The sequence below is a fragment of the Heptranchias perlo genome, chromosome 24 (assembly GCF_035084215.1).
Source record: "Heptranchias perlo isolate sHepPer1 chromosome 24, sHepPer1.hap1, whole genome shotgun sequence".
Lineage (NCBI taxonomy): Eukaryota > Metazoa > Chordata > Chondrichthyes > Hexanchiformes > Hexanchidae > Heptranchias > Heptranchias perlo.
In genome coordinates, this window is record NC_090348.1 from 38,565,836 (window position 1) to 38,586,475 (window position 20,640).

At 40.1% G+C, this 20,640-nt stretch overlaps 1 long non-coding RNA gene across 1 annotated transcript in view; it reads left to right on the top strand.

Moving 5' to 3' along the window:
* The first annotated feature begins 981 nt into the window (after nucleotides 1–981).
* LOC137341879 (uncharacterized) overlaps nucleotides 982–20,640 on the top strand; it is a 32,314-nt gene continuing 12,655 nt past the window's right edge. The window contains exon 1 of the long non-coding RNA XR_010967149.1: nucleotides 982–1,018. This is a non-coding gene — a long non-coding RNA (uncharacterized lncRNA). The remainder of the gene's footprint in view (nucleotides 1,019–20,640) is intronic.

Genomic DNA, 20,640 nt, shown 5'->3' on the forward strand with positions numbered 1-20,640 from the left:
TACTGTCCAGGGCATGTAAACGGCAAATGTCAAGGCTGAGATACCTTGAGGGTTGCCTACGCCTGAGGAACTGCATCCACCAATGCCATCAACTGAGGGAGGGAGAAAATGGAAACGAAAGCTTTAAAACCTGAGGAGATAAGAGGACAAATCTGTTGATTTTAGCTCTCAACCAATCAGAAAATGATTTGCTTTGGGTTTGAAACGGTGAGGTCACACATTCTTAGAAAATTCTCTTACAGTGAGGTAGTTCTGTATGAGTCGGTAGATCTTGTAGACCCAGTCATTCCTACGTGCAGCCTGTAGGTGGTTCTTTGATATTAAAGCCATGGGACTTTTTCCCCCTCTTTCTTTCCTTAACTAAATTAACAGATTTTTCTGCTGGTAATGAGAATGGTCTGTATTAAGATTTGGTGAAAAGACACCCACCCCATCTCCTTGTCCCCATCTCAAGTGGTTGCCTTTAAGTTTCAATTCACTAGTCACCATTTTCTAAGAAAAAAAACAACAAACATGACATTTAGTCACACTCTCTTTCACTCATACCCTCAGCAAGTTGTGTTATGAATAAAAGATAGCTGAAAGTCTGTGTTAACATTGATCTGGTTTCCTCCTGCTATGATTAGCCCAATAATTAATGCAAAAACACTTGCCACAGCCTTTTTTCTAAGAACATGGTTTAAAATGTACTATGTTTTTGTCAAGTCTCGACATTAAGTTCTGTAGTGCCTCCTCCAGGTGTGAAACTCTTTATTTTGCCAACAGAGAGAGAAAAGCAAAAAAAAATAGCTTTTGTTGCTTTTTTAAATGATTTCATTTTTCCATTATTTCTCTTCTAAGAATTCTGCAGGGCCCAAAAATGTAGGCCTTGCACACATATCAGATCTCGCTGCAGCAAGGATGTGAGAGTCGATGTGTTTGCAGATAATATTGCCACCATAAGCGCCCAGAATAAAACAAGTTTCTTTAGATTAGTCCAAGTGTTAGTTGTACGAGCAGCTTACGATTGCTGCACAAGGTTAGTGTAAAAGTAATCAAATAATGTGGCATCTTAACAGATGCGTTTGTGTGTGTGTATGTGTGAGTGTTGCAGTAGAGGAAAGAACTACAAGGTAAGATGTGAACTTTTATTTTTAGTATTGTTGAATTATTTGACATCTCGTTGACAATCAGAGATAAAGCTGCTTTGGGGAAAGACAAGAGATAGCAACAATGGCTTTTGTACAATGTACAATGGTAACCATTATTTAGATTCACACCTTCTCACCATTACTACGTGCTCCGTAAGCAGTTCATATGCGGAGATTTTACGCAGCGATATCAATTTTATGTCATTAATCATTTATTAACTGGGTTTTGTTCAAAGTGGCCCTTCCAATTGAATGATTAAATAATTCAGAAAAGTATTAATTGTGCTTTTTTTAAAAAAATGTTGATCTACTTCTTACAAAGCTTTTCTTGTGATGTCCTGGAGAATTAAATGAAACTAGCTCTGACTGTTTCAAGTAAGGATTGTTAAACCTTGTCAGCACTTGTTAAGCTAGTTTCATAAATTTGCTCCAGGCAAACTGTTCACACTGACAAAGGGTTCGGAATGTACAGGACATGATTTAGAAATGAGGAAATTAGGAGTAAATAAAGACATCAGGGAGAGCTATTTCACACAAAGGTAGTCATAAAGTTATCAGGAAAGGTCCATTGGAGCCAATAGTATATGTGGATTCAAGAAAGTAGATGTGTTTTTGATTAAGCAATATGATGAGAAAGTGAGTTGGTGGGTGGAACAATCAAAAAAGGGCGGGCTTGTTAGGTCAAATGACTATTTCCCATCATGTAAAATGTCCTGTTTCCCTCCCCTGCCCGAATAAACTCAATGGGATTTTGAAAAATCTGAAAGGACATAATGGCAAATGGATTTTCAGATTTTCACTGTATCCTTTAGGATTGTTCCAAAACAATTTAGAAGCTGTTGGGATCTTAGCGTGGGTGTGTTGAAGGGTACTTCTAACGAAATGTTTGAAGAAAGGCTCACAGTGTACATTATCGGCCAAGCGAATACTTTTACCAAAAAAAATAGATGTGCAAAGAAAAGAATATAGTACGCATCTGGTGAAATAGTATAATTTACCATCTATTTCCACATCTCTGCTACATCTTTAGTTAATGCAGCAGCATTCATTCAGCTGCCCACTTTAAAGTCAACCAGTGTCAGTATGAAACAGGATGCGGGTGTAATATGATTAATTGCTGCATCTTTTCGAAAATGCGTAGCTGAAAATAATTTTAAGTTAAAAACTGAATCATATTCACAATTTTGAACATGGTTAGCAACAAAACTGGTCTTCCACAGAATAAGGTGGGAGGGTAAAATAAGTTAACCCTTTTCTAATATACACCAAAAGTAAGATTAACTTAAGCACAGGTTGAACGAACCCATCACCGAATCATTGAAAATTTTTCTATGCTTCTGTAAAATATTTCTTTTAGCAGGGCTGTGTGAAAGAGTTTAAATTACAGCTGTACATCCTTCTAAAGCACTTTAAATAATCTTTTCCCACAGTGTTTCAGTCATATACCCGTGCCATGATATTAATATACTTTCCATATTCAGTTGAAAGAATACCTCAAGGGTCCTAGTTCGATTTTATCTTCAGTGTCTTACCAATGTTAAAAAATGTTTTTATTAAATTAGGTAAAAGATTAACTCCAAACATAGCAAGTGCTGCTTTCTTTTGAAGTCTGCTGTTTGAAGAGTATAGATTCTAGTTTAATTTGAGATTGTAGATTCTTTTATAAAAATAGAAAGATGTGCTGCGTTTTTAAGACGTAAAGTTGTTGCGAATTTCAAAAAAAGTTACATGCCTAAATGTCTGCTGTTATGTTCTCTGCCCATGATGCACTAGCTGTGGAAGGAGTGGGCGCTGATCTGAACTGGTTTAATCCATTAAGATTAGCATGTTGATTAGTTCAGCTAATTCTTTGATAAAAACAAAATGGTGGCAGCTGCTTCCTTCACGACTGATGCCGTTTTCTAAAAGTATTTTTTTCCAACTCATGCCAAAGCAGGTGTGCGTTGAAAAGAATGCTCTGAGTCTTTGATAATTTAGCTGTTATTTTTCTCCTTATTAAACATTATCTAATTGTATGCAACCAGTGATTTGCGGTGTACGTTTGCCATATTATGTCTTGCCCTTAACATATTAAGTTAGAGAAGTTAAGTTAAATAATTAGGAATTTTTCTTTAACAAAATTATAATTAATTTCTGATCAAAATGAATGCCAGAAAAGTTCAACCCAACACAAGGACGGTTCATTCGTGCTACAGTTAAAAATTGAAAAGGGCTTTAGCCGTGCAACAACTCTTAACACGCAACATGAAACTCTGCATCAAACCTTATATTGGACTGGATCGATTGATCTAACCATAATGTCAGGAATGTGCAAATTCTACCTAGACAAACTCAGAGTTTGATTCAAAAAGAGGAAAGTAGAGGTGACTCATATTTAAATGAAACTATTTTGATAGATTATGTGATTACAGAACGAAAAAATACGATAAAATGAACCTCGTTGCAAAAAAAAATCATCTTACAACATGATGAATTTTATTCTACCCTATGGTGGCCAAATTGCTAGGTAATGGTAATTATTACTTTGTAATTTTTTTTACTAGTCAAAAGGCTACTTTCATGATTACAGTATTCAATTGAATTCCATTAAAAAATAAACCTGAAGTATCATAGCAATTCTAAAGAAAAAAAATATTTGTAGCTCAACCACCATCGGAGGCTTATTTAATAAAATGAATCAGTACTGTTTTCAATGTGTTTCTGTGCATATTTAACTGCTAATTGTGCAGTTGATAAATTTACAAAACTTTTATGTCATGAATTCTAAAACAAGTTTCGTACCTGAAAGGAACTTAGTAAAAACAAAGTGGTAAAATTTAGTAAAACCATCTTTCCCGGTAAAGCAGATCTTTTATGTATTTTATTTTTAAATATAAACAGAAAATGGAGGGACCTTTCATTTTGTGACCTTTTATACACTGAATTTCTTTTGTGCTTTCGAAATATACGTTTCCTGTCATGGCACTGCTCCAAAATGAGTCGAATCAAACTTTAATACTTTATACTATCACAAAAATCACAGAAATGTGCACATAGCCTAACCAAAAATAAAACTGTCATTTCTTTATATTTTTTGGTAAAGACTTAACACATTTTGTTTTTGTTTTAGTTTTTTTTTAAATGTAGGAGTCAATCATTTTGTGAAGTTTATTTCTTAGTGTATTTTGTAATTGAAGAGTCAAAAGTTTGTTAATTAATTTATTTTACATATAATTAAAAATGATACCAAAGTGAAATATCGTGCTAAACTATTTATGTATTTATCAGGCCACAACTAAAAGTACACAGAACTATACATTGAACAAAAAAAAAATAGAATATGTTTATACTAGAGTGCAAATCACCACCAATCCTCAGCATTCAATTCTATTGCATAAAATTCCAACCCCTTCCTATCCAGTCCCATTGTGTAAAATATCTGTTCCAAACTTAATATTTAACCAGAAGTCCTGGTCCAAGCATTGAACCTGCCTTATCATGCTTGACATCCTAAAATTACAGTTAATCTTCTGCAAACTACAGTGAGAGACAATGGCACATATTAAAAATTGGATCAACTTTGTGTAAAATCTGAAGGCTTGAGAAGTGATTCCGTTTTTGCTTGGATTGAATTGCGGAATGAACGGTTAAATGGACTGTGGCACAAATGGAATTGCAGGCAATAGGCGTCAATGGCAAGAGTTTGTTCTTTTGGCATTCTGCACTATGGGGGGTATGTTTATTTACTGAGTAAATTGCAATTTGACTATAATATTGGAAATAGTGATACATTTGGAAAGTTCACTAACAATTACATTTTTTAAGACAACAGCCTCCTTACAACAACACTCCACTGAGTATCTTACCAGTAACCATTTTTACTTCCTCACACATTCTAACATTTGATACTTTCCAACTTCAATTTTCTCCCCTTTTCTTCTGTACCTCACCCATGTGCCCCTTCTTCTTGTGTTAGCCTAGATAGTGAACGCTAATGTAGAGAAAATATTTTCACTTGTGGGGAGTCCAAAACTAGAGGTCATAAGTATAAGATAATCACTAATGAATCCAATAGGGAATTCAGGAGAAACTTCTTTACCCAAAGAGTGGTAAGAATGTGGAACGTGCTACCACAAGGAGTAGTCGAGGCAAATAACATGGATGCATCTAAGGGGAAGGTAGATAAGCACATGAGGGAGAAAGGAATAGAAGGCTAGGCTGATAGGGTTAGATGAAGTATGGAGGGAGGAGGGTCATGTGGAGCATGGACCAGTTGGGCTGAATGGCCTGTTTCTGTGCTGTAGACCCAATGTAACTCGATGTAACAGGTTATTCAACCACAGGGGGTATCACAAGCAAACCCTATACTGTCCTTGTTCAATATCCAGAATATCCAGCAGGGATAATGGGACACTGATTGAAAGTGGGAACGCCTCCCTGACCCCAGAGCCAAGTTGACCTCAGCTAACTCAGCACAGGCTGGGAGAACCTCCTGGGCTGTAAGCCTCAGCTGTTCACTGCCTTTATCAATTGAGCCATTGGAGAGTAATAATTATTTCACTGAGTGAAAGAAATCATCGAAATTGGAGCCCAAAAGGTGTCCATTCAACCCATCATGCTTGTGTTAGCTCATTAATGATTACTTTTATCATATGTGTTGAGCATGGGTTTTTTTTTCTGCCATGGTGCTGCAAATAACCAAAAGCAACACATTTGCAGAAGTTAAAAGAAAAGGTTATGTAAGTGATTCACAAGTACTGTAATCCACGGTGGCATTTACAGGGCCAGGCCTAGTCATTTTCTTTATTAATGTAACTGATTAGTAGATGAAAAGGTTCCTGAGGAAGCCACCAGAACTTTTCTGTGTAATGAGGGGGGCGGGAGGACATTTTCAGAGCGACTAATGTGCCAGCCATCCGTGGTTTTCACACCCCTATGTCAAATACAGCTGGTTGAACACTGTGGCCGCTCTCAAGTTCTAGAATGACAGAAAATTCTCCGTGCCTCTCCTTCCCACCGTGTCGCTCCTCTGTGGTCTCCAAAGATAAACAATCTAAACAACGGGAGGTTTATATTTAGAAACAAAGCGAGCAGGTGGGAGCTCAGAACGGTCTTTTTTTAATTTTCCGTATAGTGAAAGCCTGTCTGTTCAGCAATGTTTGCTGAGGCCTGTCCAACCACTTAAACAGAACATCCCTTGCTCAGCTAAGACTTAGTTCAGTTACAAGTCTTGTCCTCAACAGAGATTTCTTAAATCGACTGTTATCAGGTAACATTTCCCTTGGTCTTTTCCTTTAAAGTCCCAGATTGAAATTTATTCAACAAATAAATAATGAACACAAATATACCTGGTTACTTTAATTATTCATTGAAAGCTATCATTCTTTCACATTATTCGAAAGCTTCATGATTTTTAATAAAATATGTTTCCACAGTAACTAATAAGCTGAGATATGGTACCTGAGTTCTCATCACATATTGTTCAATCATACCTGACGTCTAGTCACAATGAAAGTGTTTGTAGGATGCTCTTCCACCTGTATCCTATCCTGCATCACTTTACATTAGCTCCTGGTCCCCCATTGTCTCAAATTTAAAATTCTCATCCATGTGTTGAAGTCCTTTCATGGCCTTACCCCACCCTCCCATGGCGGTAACTTCCTCCAACCCTTCAACCCCCACCCCGAACTCTCCATTCCTCTAATTCTGGCCTCTTCTGCACCCGCCCTCCCTTCACCCCACCACTGATGGCCGTGCCTACAGGCCCCATGTTCTGGAATTCCCTCAACAGTTTGACTGAAGTCATGTTTCTCTATTCACTTTACTAAGAGACCTGGTGAAAAAATTTCACACATATAGGAAATCACCAACTGGTTGAATTTGAATTAAGAAAGTTAACCTTGAAATGTAGCATTGTAATAGGTTCATTGGAAGTGAATTTCTATTTCTTGTTCAGCTAAAGTACCCCCTACTTTATTAATCTACTCTTTCCAGATGACCCTAGTTTGATGTGACATAAACCGTCCTTTCATCTTAATGTAAATACACCGATTAATAAATAGCTCATGGGGATGGTGTGGTGCAGTGGGTTACACTAAACTTTCACCTTTTGGTCAATTCTCATTCAGCCTGTTGAGATGAATGTCTCCCTTATCTTCTGTTTGTTACTGCAGCTCAAAACTGGCCATAATTAGCCACCAATTGGCAAACTTACTCAGAGAGGTCACTGCGCGGATAGCATGAGAGTTAGAGAATATTGCACTGGTGCAATATGGGTGGTTATCTGAGGATGAGGCTAAAGCGCATTGTTAGGGCAGAAGGAGGTTTGATCTGCACCTAACCGTGCTTTACCTGGCCCAAAATGTTTGATATTGACACCTGGGGCCCGATTTTACCAGGGGTGCGGGTTCCCGGCGGGTGGGCAAGCGGGCGCATTGGTAACGCGCCCGGTGAAATTAGTGGGTTGCCCGCGCGATCGCAGCAGGCAACGCACTAATTGGATCCACTTACCTGCTCCTCCGGGTTCCCCGCTGCTGATCTGCGCGTCGGGCGGGCTGCGCATGCGCAGTAAGATCTGTCAGCTGGAGGCGCTCTAGTTAAAGGGGCAGTCCTCCACTGACAGATGCTGCAAGAAATAGCAAAGATGACTGCATGGAGCAGCCCAGGGGGACGGCTGCTCCCAGTTTAATGATCCCTCACTCCAGGTATCAATACATGGGGTGAGGAGGAGGGGGAGGACAGAGATCTTCCACCCGGCGGGCGGGAGGAACCGGCCCGCCTCTGCCACCAGGAAGGCCTGGCTCGAGGTGGCAGAGGGGGTCACCCGCGCCACCAACATATCGCCCACCTGCACACAGTGCAGGAGGCGGTCCAATGATCTCAGTAGGTCAGCCACAGTGAGTACACGTAGTCTTTCCTCTACACTCCGTCTGCTACATCACTGCCCCCACCCCACATCTCCTTCGCCACTGCCAACACTACTCTGTCACATCACCCCTCATACACACTCAAACCCCATCCTCATCTTACCTGCACCTACTCACCTCGCGAGTACTCACCCCGCCACTAACACGCAACCCAATCCTCATACAATCTCATGGCTCTATCCCATACTCACCCTCTCGTGCATCTCTCTCACGGCCAGCCTCACTCAACCTGCCACCACCTGTGCTGCAGCCACAGGGCATGCATCACATATGTGCAGTAGGCAGCGTAAGGCAAACGTGTCGTGAGCATGAAGGGGATGCACAAGGGTGTTTGAGGGTTTGTCATGGGTGTTACTTCTATTGAATTTCAGAACAACTCACATCACACATTCTATTGGCACCACTACTGCCATGTCTTCGCGAAACCTGTCCGGTTTGTGCAATAAAGCCCACTCCTGGGTATCACTCCTGAGGACCCACCACTGATGCCACCCATTGTGTCACTACAGAGTGGGTGTAGGTGTATTTGCAGGGCTCTTCTGTGCAGACGACTGAGAGACATCGGCGATGTCCCCGGTGGCACCCTGGAAGGATGCGGAGGAGAAGTTGTTGAGGGCAGTGGTGACTTTGACACCGACAGGTAGGAAGATGGTGCACGGGCCAGCCAGGAGCAGCTCGGCATGAAAGAGGCTGCAGATGTCCACGGCTACATGTCGAGTGACTCTGAGCCTCCGTGTGCACTGCTGCTCAGAGAGGTCCAGGAGGCTGCGCCTCGGTCTGTGGACCCTGTGGCGAGGGTAGTGCCCTCTGCGACGCATCTCTCTCTGCGGTAGCCCTCCCTCCTGCTGTACAGGTGGATGTGTCACAGCACTCTGTTGTGGAGCTCCACATGTCAGAGGTGGACGGCGTGGATGGCGAGGCTGGCTGTTCGCCCTCTGAGCAGGTCATGACTGCAGCTACGGCGGCCCCCATTCGCAAGATGTACATCTGAGGGGGTCCACAAGGTAGGTACATGTCTCCGGACCCCGGGGTAAGTGTGCAGGTTGGTGACTTTGACCGTCAGGAGGAGGGTGGTTGAGGCCAAACTTTGTCCCAAGTGACAGAGTGGCCTCCTGCAATGGGTGAGGGTCTCCCCCCCAACCTGTCAAATGGACCTTTGCAGCTGCCACAGGCTGACAGCTGGGAGTGTTTCCCCCAGTACGGGAAACAGTCCCATGTTGCTCAAAAATCACACACAGTCCCTTAATCAGGTCAGTTAATGACCTGAAATAGCGAAGTAATAGCGTCAAGTGACATCCCGCTGGCTTTAATTGCCTGCGGGATTCCCACCAGCGGGGGCTGCGCGCGCACACCCGCGCGTCAGCGGGGAACCCGGAAGTGGGCGGGATCGAGGCGCGATCCGGTCCCGCTCCTGGATTTTGCAATTTTCGAGGCCCCCCCGCCGAGAACGCACCCGAGAGCGGGTGCTAAAATCGGGCCCCTGGAGTCCGAAATGGAAAAATGTACCATATCCCAACAATAACCTCCTTCACCTTGATGAGTGTTTGGTTCATTAAAAAAAGAGTCTGGAGGAAGTAATTACACAGCTTCAAGCGGAGGAGATGCATTCTCGTTTTTATTTTTAACAAATTTCAACGCAGGCCAAAGAGAAAGGACAGAAAGCAAAAAACACAGCTCCATTGATAAACCTCAGTTCACATTTGAAAACCTTTTAAGTTCACTGTTTACATTGAGTCACTATGGTAAAAAGAAAGCAAGATAAAAATAAAAGGACCAGCTGATTTGGCAATGGGTAATCTGTGATCTGAAATATCTGATTATAAAATGTGATGCCTACCAAATTAATCAATGCAGGTTTACGCTGTTACAAATCACATTTGAATTACTCAGCCAAGTGTGGTGGATCAACACAAATCCCTCAGTGACACCGCCCTGATTCCGAACTATGTAGATGTAAATTAGCCCTAGCTAATTGATGACTTTAGTGTCAATTTAAGCCTGACGCTGTTTTTATTTTAGTTCTTAATTTTTTTTCACTAAATATCGCTACTGTCGCTAATGTGGAAATAGAAAGAAAACCATAAATGCTGATAGACCGGAATTAAAATCAGAATACCACAAAAGGCCAGTTAGCATATGAACAAAAAATATAGGGTCATATTTTGGGCGGAGACTCTTCAACAGCACTGATGAAGGGTCTCATCTGAGACATTAAGCTGTCTACTTTTGCAGATGCAGCTGTGTATTTCTAGCATTTTTAAAGCTCATTTTAAGCTTATTGTTTGTGATCGTAGTCTAGAAATTAATTGTGTTCTTAACACACTCATGCAACATGACTTTGCTATTTTAACAGAGGCATTAACCCATTTGAAATAATGCTTTCATTAAACTAATGGACAAAGAAACTTTGTACGAACATGTTAGGTGTTCATCCATTAATGTCTATCAAAAGTTTCATGAGCTTGAAGTAAGATGATATTTTTATGTCTGTTATTCTCTGTTTTCTTTTCACTTTAAAATAATTTCAAATGTTGTCAGATAATAGACATTATCAATAACCTCAGCCCTGAACCCTGCAGAGTTCTCTGTCATATTCTGCAGGCACTGTAACCAATGCATATAAAAGAATTGTATATTACGCCTCTAAAACAATGTGTTTCTTGACAAATTGATGTGCAACTTGTGGGCAGGTAGCTCTCAAAGCCTCCATTTTGAAACAACTAAATTTTTCTTATTGAAACCAAGCAAATGCATTTTTGTAATTTTTAATAAAGAGGTTTATTTTTCATTCTCATCGCTTTTTAAAAAAAAAGTACTAAGACACCATTTGAGTAAACATTGACAAACACATGACAGTACCAATTAGAGCCAAGTGCAAATTGCACAACAGTGCAATAATTTAGCAAGTTGGTCTCACAAAAATGGAAGTCAGATAATGATCGTATCTGATACACCAAAGCGATACAGTTGCTCAGATATTGATCGCATCGTAGTTTTTTTTTACCGTGAGTTGAGTTCAAAACATATGCAAGTCTTAAATTTTTATAGCATAACATGCCTCACAAACCTATTAACCCTTTACATAACACAACAGCTATTTCTTCATGTATTTTCAGATCAGAAGAAGAAAGTTAAGACATGGTTAAATATTTAAATACTATGTTGTTTTTGCTGCCTACTTTTTTGGAAAACAAGCTTTATTGTCCTGCTGAATGTTGCATTTTCTTCAGAACAAAATAAACATGTTTTTCTGTTTTGTTAAATGAGTTGAAATAATCATCTGCAAATCACTGCAATCGATGCTACACATGAACAGTACACACTAATATCAAATTTATCGAAATTTAAGCACAGGAGGCAGCCATTTTAGCTCATTGCTCCTGTGTCACTGCGAGCTCCACATCGGGTGGCCATTTTGGCCCATTTAACCTGGGCTACTGCTAACCCCACACCAGAGCCATGTACTCTGATCCCATTTTCTTGCTCTTTCTACCCTTTAATGTCTTTCTTCAAATGCTTATTTAATTCCTCTTAAACACTGAGCTTGATTTAATTGGAATAGCCACTTATAGTAACACATTTCATTTTCTAATAATCCTTTGCATGAAAAATAATTCTGCCCCCCTCCCTTTATGCTTCTGGTAGCAATCCTAAATTTCTAACACCTTATTACTGATTTATTGACCAATAGAAATAATCTTTCATCATTCGCCTTAACCTTCCTTGATCCAGTAAATATAACACTTGATTTTCAACTATCTTATCATAAATATGTCCTTTCAGCCCTGGTATTATCCTAACATTAACTCTTCCATGAAAATAGTGCAGAGAGAAGTTTGATACAAGTATGGTAACATCACTCAGGTTCTCCAGAGATTTATTTTTTAAAAATGGTGCATTATTTCTACTTAGGCCTTATTACATTTTGGGGGCAGCCATTTATAAATCACGTAGGAAAAAAATAAACTGAAGCCTATTTTCTTAATTGACTTGCTGACACTTCTCTACAGTCTTTTTCAGTTACAAAATGATGCATTTTGAGAATCCATGTACAAAACCACTTGAAAAATCATAGAAATCAGATTCTTGGTTCTGCTATTAAGTTATTTGTATTACTCATTATGTGTGGTCTTGGAATGAAAATTAAGTGTGATATTTTGCTTCTTATTGTAGTATTGTGACAGGGTCTTTTAAAAATGCACACATTAGTTTCCATATATTTGCACAAGTAGCTGATTCAGGTCATAGTCACTTAACAAAGTAACACTAAAATTATTTCCAAGAACACGACTCCTTATACATGTGAAATTGTGTCACCATTAACCCAAACTTCCCCTATATAGCAATGCATTACACACATAGGGTAAATTCACCAAAGCTCTGCTTCAAGTGCAAAACGTCACTTGAGAGGCTCTGCACTTGGAAACACCAATTGGAAAACTGGCCACAGAGGTCAGGTGTAATGACTGGAAAATGGGGAATGCCATTAATCTGGCATATTGACCTTATGGCTCAGTTGGTAGCACGCTCGCCCCTGAGTCAGAAGGTTATGGGTTCAAGTTCCCACTCCAGAGACTTGAGCACATAATCTAGGCTGACATTCCAGTGCAATACCCGAGGGGATGCTGCACTGTTGGAGGTGCTGTCTTTCACATTAGATGTAAAACCGAGGCCCCACCTGCCCTCTCAAGTGGATGTAAAAGATTCCATGGCACTGTTTTGAAAAAGAGCAGAGGAGTTTTCCTCAGGGTCCTGGCCAATATTTATCTCTCAATAAACATCAGTAAAATAGACTATCTGGTCATTATCTCATTGCCGTTAGTGGGAACTTGCTGTGCGCAAATTGGCTGCTACGTTTCCCACATTACAACAGTGACTATATTTCATTGGTTGTAAAGAGCTTTGGGATGTCCTGATGATGTGAAAGGTGCTATATAAATGCAAGTCTTTCTATCTTTTATGCCCAATTCCCCAGTCAGTGCTTCTGTTGAATGAGGCTCTGTACTGGAAGCTAAATTTACCCTAGAAACTACTCTGTCCTACATGGAGGAAGATTGGAGGTCTGTCATAAACCTTAAGCTGTTGGAAGAAAGAATGACTGAGAGCTGGAGGAAATTTCGATGAGTCTCGTATGTTTTCAGGGTTCTGAATGGGCACCAGGAAGCCCAATTCAGGAGTCCGCCGGAGTGTTCAGTCTTTCTTGATTGTTATAACCTCTCAGATCCAAATATTAAAAATGCCCCTTCATCATAATGTTTGATTGATTGAACATAAGAAAATAAGAAATAGGAGCAGGAGTAGGCTATACAGCCCCTTAAACCTGCACCGCCATTCAATAAGATCATGGCTGATCTTCGACCTCAACTCCACTTTCCTGCCCGATCCCCATATCCCTTGATTCCCTTAGAGTCCAAAAATCTATCAATCACAGTCTTGAATATACTAAACGACTGAGCATCCACAGCCCTCTGGGGTAGAGAATTCCAAATATTCACGACCCTCTGAGTGAAGAAATTCCTGCTCATCTCAGTCCTAAATGTCCGACCCCTTATCCTGAGTGAAGAAATTCCTGCTCATCTCAGTCCTAAATGTCCGACCCCTTATCCTGAGACTATGGGCTCAATTTTGAAATGGAGCTGGGAAGGGGGCAGTGGGTCATTTTGAGGCCGGGAAACCCATTAGTATGCGTTTCCTGGATGTTCTTACGATTTTGACGAAAGGACGTCTTATTATTTTTGTCGGTTTCCCGTCCGACTGACCGGCTGATCTCAGTCGGACCGTGAGACCAGCCAGGGAGAGGACGTCTGCAGGTGAGTCTGCAGGCAAGTCTTTGCATGGAGTGGGGGGAGGAACGCGGGGCATAGGTGGGCAAGGGGCATACGTGGGCATAGAAGGCCACGGGTGAGCATAGGTGGGCACGGGGGTCGCGGGTCATGGGGGATGGGATTGGAGGTCAGTCACGGGGAGGGGCGGGATCGGGGGTCATCGCAGGGGTCCGCGATCGTTGAGGAGGAGGGTCGGGGCATTAGGGTCAGAGGTCGAGGGATCGGGGTCAGAGTCTGCAGCCATCTCTTTTAAAACCCTAGGATGTAGGCCATCAGGTCCAGGGGATTTGTCGGCTTTTAGTCCCATTAATTTTCCTAAAACTTTTTCTGTTTTTTGTGTGTCTTCTACTATGAGGACTGATGTAAAATATTTGTTTAACGTCTCTGCCATTTCCTTATTCCCCATTATAATTTCTCCTGTCTCTGCCTCTAAGGGACCCACGTTTACTTTTGCTAATCTCTTCCTTTTTATATACTTGTAGACGCTCTTACAATCTGATTTTATATTTCTTGCCAGTTTACTCTCATATTCAATTTTCTCCCTCTTTATATCAATTTCTTGGTTAACCTTTGCTAATTTCTAAAACCTTCCCAATCCTTAGGCTTGCTACTCTTTCTGGCAACATTAAAAGAGTGAACCTCTTCTTTTAATCTAATACTATCCTTAACTTCTCTAGTTAGCCATGGTTGGATCACTTTACCCATGGAGTTTTTATTCCTCAAGAGAATGTATATTCGTCGTGAATTATGAATTATTTCTTTAAATGTTTGCCATTGCTTATATCTTTTAATTTAATTTCCCAATCTACCTTAGCCAACTTGCCCCTCATACGTACATAATTGGCCTTGTTTAAATTTAAGACCCTAGTTTCGGATTTAACTGCAACACTCCCAAACTCAATATGAAGTTCTTGCTAGATTGCATTTCCTGATTTGTATTTTATTGAAGGATTTGTGGCAGATTCCATACCATGAGATGTATTTTGCCATGTAGCGCTTCATAGTGACCTCGCACGTAACACACGCACATCATGAGCATCATACACTTCGGTTACCACCTCTTTCTATTCGTTACTTGCTGGGGCTTCGCAGTGCATTATCTTTTAAATCAATGACTTATTAATAGCAAAATGTGCTGGGAGATTCCAATTCTATTCTCAGACGGTGTGAAAATGTAATTGTCAATGCAGGTCCCTGATGCTACAGGAGATTTGAAAATTATGTAGCTTACACAAAATGCATTTTAAAAAAAAAGCAATGCAGCCTCCTCTGGCTGTGCTGTCCCTTTACCGTGACCTACATAAGCTACATTTGATCAGTTATCATAGATCGAGTCTGTATATTATACTGTTCACCTAAATGACTGTTCAAAAAATGTCAGCGTAGCAAAAAGAAATAAAGGAAGACTTGCAATGTACGTAGTGGTTCGTTACGTCTCAAAGTGCTTCACATACAAAAAGAAAAATCACAAACTTTGAACGGCGATGGCTGTTGTCGAGGAGTCAAATGTGGCAGCCATGTTATACACAGTAAGATCCACGTATGGCAGTGAGGTAAATGACCAGTTGAGGTGTTTTCTTGACAATGTTAGAGTTGAGGAAGCTCGGACTTCAGGAGAACTCCCTGCTCTTCTTCAAAAGTACAGCGCTGGAATGTCAGCCCAGAATATGCCCTCAAATACCAAAGCAGTTTTTTGAGCTCACAACCTCAGAGGTGAGACTAGTACCAACTGAACCGAGTTGACACTAGCATTGTTTACAAAATAATAACAAATGCAAACATCCTACTCAAACATTTTCATGGGTCATGTTGTTTTCTAAAGGCAGTGAATTTAAGAAAACATCAATGAGTAATGTGTAAAGGGTAGATAATGGGGCATTTTCATCAAACTGGACTAAAATATGATGATCAGATATTTGTGCCTGAGTAGGCAGGGAAATTTCCCTGTAAACTCCCATAACTGAATTATTAGTGAGATTAGTTGTTGTGGGTTTATACTAATAGCAGAAGGGAGTCACGTTTTTATCAATAACATAGGCTTGAGACTCCCTCGTATCAACTAAAAGAGCAAAGTTTTTTATATTTTGATTAAAAAATCCCACTGTCACTAAAAATTTTAAATGCAATGACAGTGTACTGTAATTTTTTAAAATCCATTCTCAGATTATATTGTTCATGTAACAGGACTTGCAGGAAAGGAACTTTGGAATGGTGTGATGCATCAAGACAAATGGATGATACCAGAGATGAGAAATTATCATTATAACAGGATGACACCAAGGATGAGAAACTATAGTTATGAATAATCTTGAGATACTGGAAGTATTTCCGTTAGCACAGAGAAAGCTAACAGGAGATTGGATAGGAGTTTTTTTTTAATTATGTAGGGTGAATAAGGAAAGGCTATTGAGAGTCAATGATGAAGGATCATCAATTTAAAACTGTCATTAAAGGAGTAAATAGAGAGGTTAAGAGAAATTTCTTTATGTAGAGAATTATTGGAGCATGGATTGATTTATCACAGGGAGTAGAAGCAGAGACCATTGCATCTTTTAAGGGAATAGTGGATAACCAATTGAATTAGAGGAAGTTACAGGGCTATAGGGAGAGATTGGGGCAAGTGCTGTTAGCTTCTATAGTTGTCTGGTTCATAGGTCTTGCCCATCCACTGTACATGATTGCTGGGATGTACTGTACAATGGAGACCCAAGAGTTAGGCAACTGGGAACTCCAGACTGAGCCGAGTTTGTTCAGCTTTTTCTATCACCTGACCCGAAGAGCTGCTGATCACGTCAGCTTGTTGCCGTTTGGTGTTAGAGGCTTGATGAACCTGAGCATTTGGTGCATTCCTGTTCCATCAAGCAGTAACTCCTCCTGCATCTCCTGGAATAAAATGGAGTAAATCTACAATTTATTAATTGCAAAGATGTGGAATAACTCTAAAGTCTTGTTACATTGTACTAACCCAAACATTCACTTGGAGTAAACCTATGATTTTTTTTTTAAGATGAAGGGCCAAATGCCATGGATGAAAAAAGTAGGACAGAAAATGGGGTAAAACAGGAAGTAATGATAGTTTGGGTTTTTACAATAGGCCAGCTGCTTTCTTGGTCATTTTTCTGGTACCAGCCCAAAAATGGGCATTCCTTTGTCTTTGACTTACTAGTCCAGAACCATAACCATCACATTACCATAACTAGGGCAATGGATTTTGGGAGGGGGAGTAACGGAGTAATGAGAAAGAAGCGAGGAGTTCAGAGATTTTAATACAGTGAAGAAGGAAGGAGATGCAGGAATTTACATGGAATATCTTATAATTACAGCACAATCAGGCTTTCATATATCAAATCAGTCCTATGGAATAAATAATATTATGTCACACTTCGGCAGTCATATAAAATAAATCTCACTCGAGCATCATATTTGGAACTTAATAGAGGAAAGTTCAGAGGGTGTAGTATCGATAAAATAGGCAGAGCCAAGAAATATTGTGAGGGGAAGGAAAGAATTGAGTTTTTCTATTATAGTAGCTCAAGCAACCACAAGTAATGACTCTACGATGGTGTAACCTTCCATTACACTGAGGAAATTACATGGAATAAGTTTCACAACAGGCATTAATATGTGGAATCAGCCCCATGGAATAAATGCATGATCTCTTAATGTCATTGTTAAACTCAGGCAGTCACATGGGGAAAGTTTAATTTAAGCAGTTACAAGAAGTACCAATGGCATAAAATAAGCTCTAGTCCATTGTGTAATTGCATCTTAACTTTATGGACATTGTCAGCACTGTATACACCTCAGCAAAACTCAAGGTCGTTTCCAAAGGGAGCTCTCTTAAATCTCTCAAGGAACCCGTAAAACCACTGTCTTCTAACTCAAGAAAAGTAGGATATTACAAATGTACAACTCTTGCTAAATAGCAGCAGTTAGGAAAAATAATCTTCAAGAGTGAGACTCACCTTAAAAGAACGAGTTATGTTTCATATTAACTCTTGTGTATTTTGTTGATTTTTGAATCTCTTATTCTAGTCCTGTGAATGGATTTAATAACACACACACATCATGAGGAGCTGCTCGCAAACCAATTCCAATGATTATGTCATCGCGACTCAATTCAGTATGTGGGGCCGGGTCCTTGACAGGTTACATTGCACATGGTTGTGTGTAAAGTGTGAACTTGACAAGGTCGGCTGGCCATCCCCATTTCATGCTTTTTATATTCTTAAATTGAAAGAAAAATAAAAGGATGATGAAATTGCTCATAACTTAGAAATGACTGTTGGAGATATTAGCGTTCTTGTGGCTGCTGGTCTAATGGAGGCGTTAGCACATTGAGCTAATGCTACCATTAAAATAGCAGACAAAGGAATGCTGTACAGCCCACTGTAAACATTTCTAAGCTGCAATTGCTAACAGTTTCTCGGCTCATAATTCATTGTAACTGTTTGAACTTTGAAAAGGTTGTTGATCACTAGACATATTGAGAGAAAGTGCTGTTTCAAAGGGACCACTTCAATTATAGATGGCTGAAGTACAGTATCACAGGTGATCGCTAAAAGATCCCCACTGTATTTATTTCTATACAATGCATGCAGTTTCTTAAATCATTCATTTTTATTTGGTGCAATGCCCATTTAAACATATGGCATACTTTGTTTAAAAAACTTCCCATCTAGCAAATAAAAATTTTAAGGTGCACAAGATTCAAAAAGTATTTGGCAAATCCTTTTGGTTTGTTTGTCAAACAGTCAAAATAATACATGCCAAAGCATGGCATTGTAAAATTACCCATCGGTTCACTTGTAACGTACGTCATTTGCAATGAAAATGATGTTTATGGGCTCCAGCTCCTCACCCTTCCCATGATAAAGATCATTTAAAAAGATTTGCAGGGTAAGTGAGAATCCCATGACAGACGCGAGGTGCTCTTTATTTAGAGAGCAGCAAAGATATGAGTACAAACTGTGAAAAGTCAACTCTTTAATAATGATTTGTGAGTTCTGCATGTTATCAATGCGGAAACATAATTGAAATTCAAATACTCTGTTAACCCACAGTGCCACCAAGGGGATTAGGTTGCATTGTGATTTAGCACGCTGCCTTTCCCTTCTGGAATAGGACGAATGGGATGGAGGGCTCTTCCATCTCTGATGATTGTTAGGGTCTGACATGAAATGAGTTTGGTGTCAACTCAGTTCTTAGTGGATGTGGGCTTACAGCAAAGAACACTGAGGGCCTGAATTTCCGCAGGACTCTTTATTCCGCTGGACTCCCGCTGTAATCCCACAGGACATCCCCAGAGAAATGACGTAGATGGCCCTTTTCACAATAAAGCTTTCTCCTTGTTGTCCCTGGTCATCTATACAAAGAGAACACAATCATCTGTTGGATGAGGATCAATATTCTGTTTGTCTTTCAGTGGGAGGGAGTTTTTAAATTTGAGATAAATGGAAAGTTATTTACAAAAAAATATACTTATCAATTTTCTTTAGCATCTGAAAGGTAGGTGACATTTTAAACCTGTTTAGACACCTACCTGATTCACAGCTGACAGCAATACCCTATGTATTACACCCACCACTTTCCAGGTAGGTGTCAGCCTTGGATCAGTGGTAGCACACTTGCCTTTTGAGTCAGAAGATCATGGGGTTGAAGCTCCACTCTGGAGACTTGAGCACATAATCTAGGCTGACAGTTCAGTTTAGTACTGAAGGAGTGCTGCACTGTCAGAGGTACTGTCTTTCAGATGGGACCTTAAACTCATTTTCCCTCTAAGGTGGACATAAAAGATCCCGTGGCATTATTTGAAGAAGAGCAGAGCAGTTCGCCTGGTGTCCTGATCAACATTTATTTCTCAAATAGTATTGTTAAAAAATAGTTTCTTTCGATATTTATCTCATTGCAGTTTGTGGGATCTTGCTGTGCTTCCCTATATTACAGCAAATAAAGTACTACATTGGCTGGAAAGCACTTTGGGATGTTCTGAGGTCATGAAAGATACCATATAAATGCAAGTTCTTTATTTCTATTTAAAAATATTCCCAGGCTATTAAACCTTTTGGCAGCTCTGCTTTATACTGCAATTTAGTATATTTGACTGTCAACCTGTATCTGTTCTCCCCTCTTTGTTTCGGTCAGCCCTACAAAGGGGCTCACCCATAAACCCTTGCCTGCTCTGATGAAAGGTCTACTCCCAAAACATTAACCTGTCTCTTCTCTTTTCGGACACTGACATGTGTGCTGTGCATTTCCAGCATTTTCTGGTTTGCTTTTAGACTCCTGCCCTGGGTTTTACCTGTCATCACAGTTTCACCTGAGATGAACCAAGGGCATTATTTTGCAGGAGGCCATTTTGGGAGCTTTTGTGCTTTTATAAAGGTGAGGGATTTTGAGTGGAGGAAAGCTACCCTGTGTGTTTAACAAATGTAAAGAATCTTACAACAATTGTTGGACTATAACCTGGTGTTGTAAGATTCTTTACATTTGTCAACCCCAGTCCATCATGTGTGTTTAACAGTTTAGGAGGTGTGTTGGGAAGGAAGGTGTACTATTGTATGTAATCCTTTCAAGCTTTTAGTGTTTAACTTATGGGATAGGCTACCTTCAAGTGCATTGAATGTGGATCCATTTATGCCTGTCGCAATGAGGTGTGTGTGTAAAATAACAGCATTGAGATAGAAAGTGCAATTTACATAAAATAATCTAAATATTGCACTCCTCAATAGTGTCAGCTTTTGCACAATACAAATCAGGGAGGGGATTGGAATGAGGGCA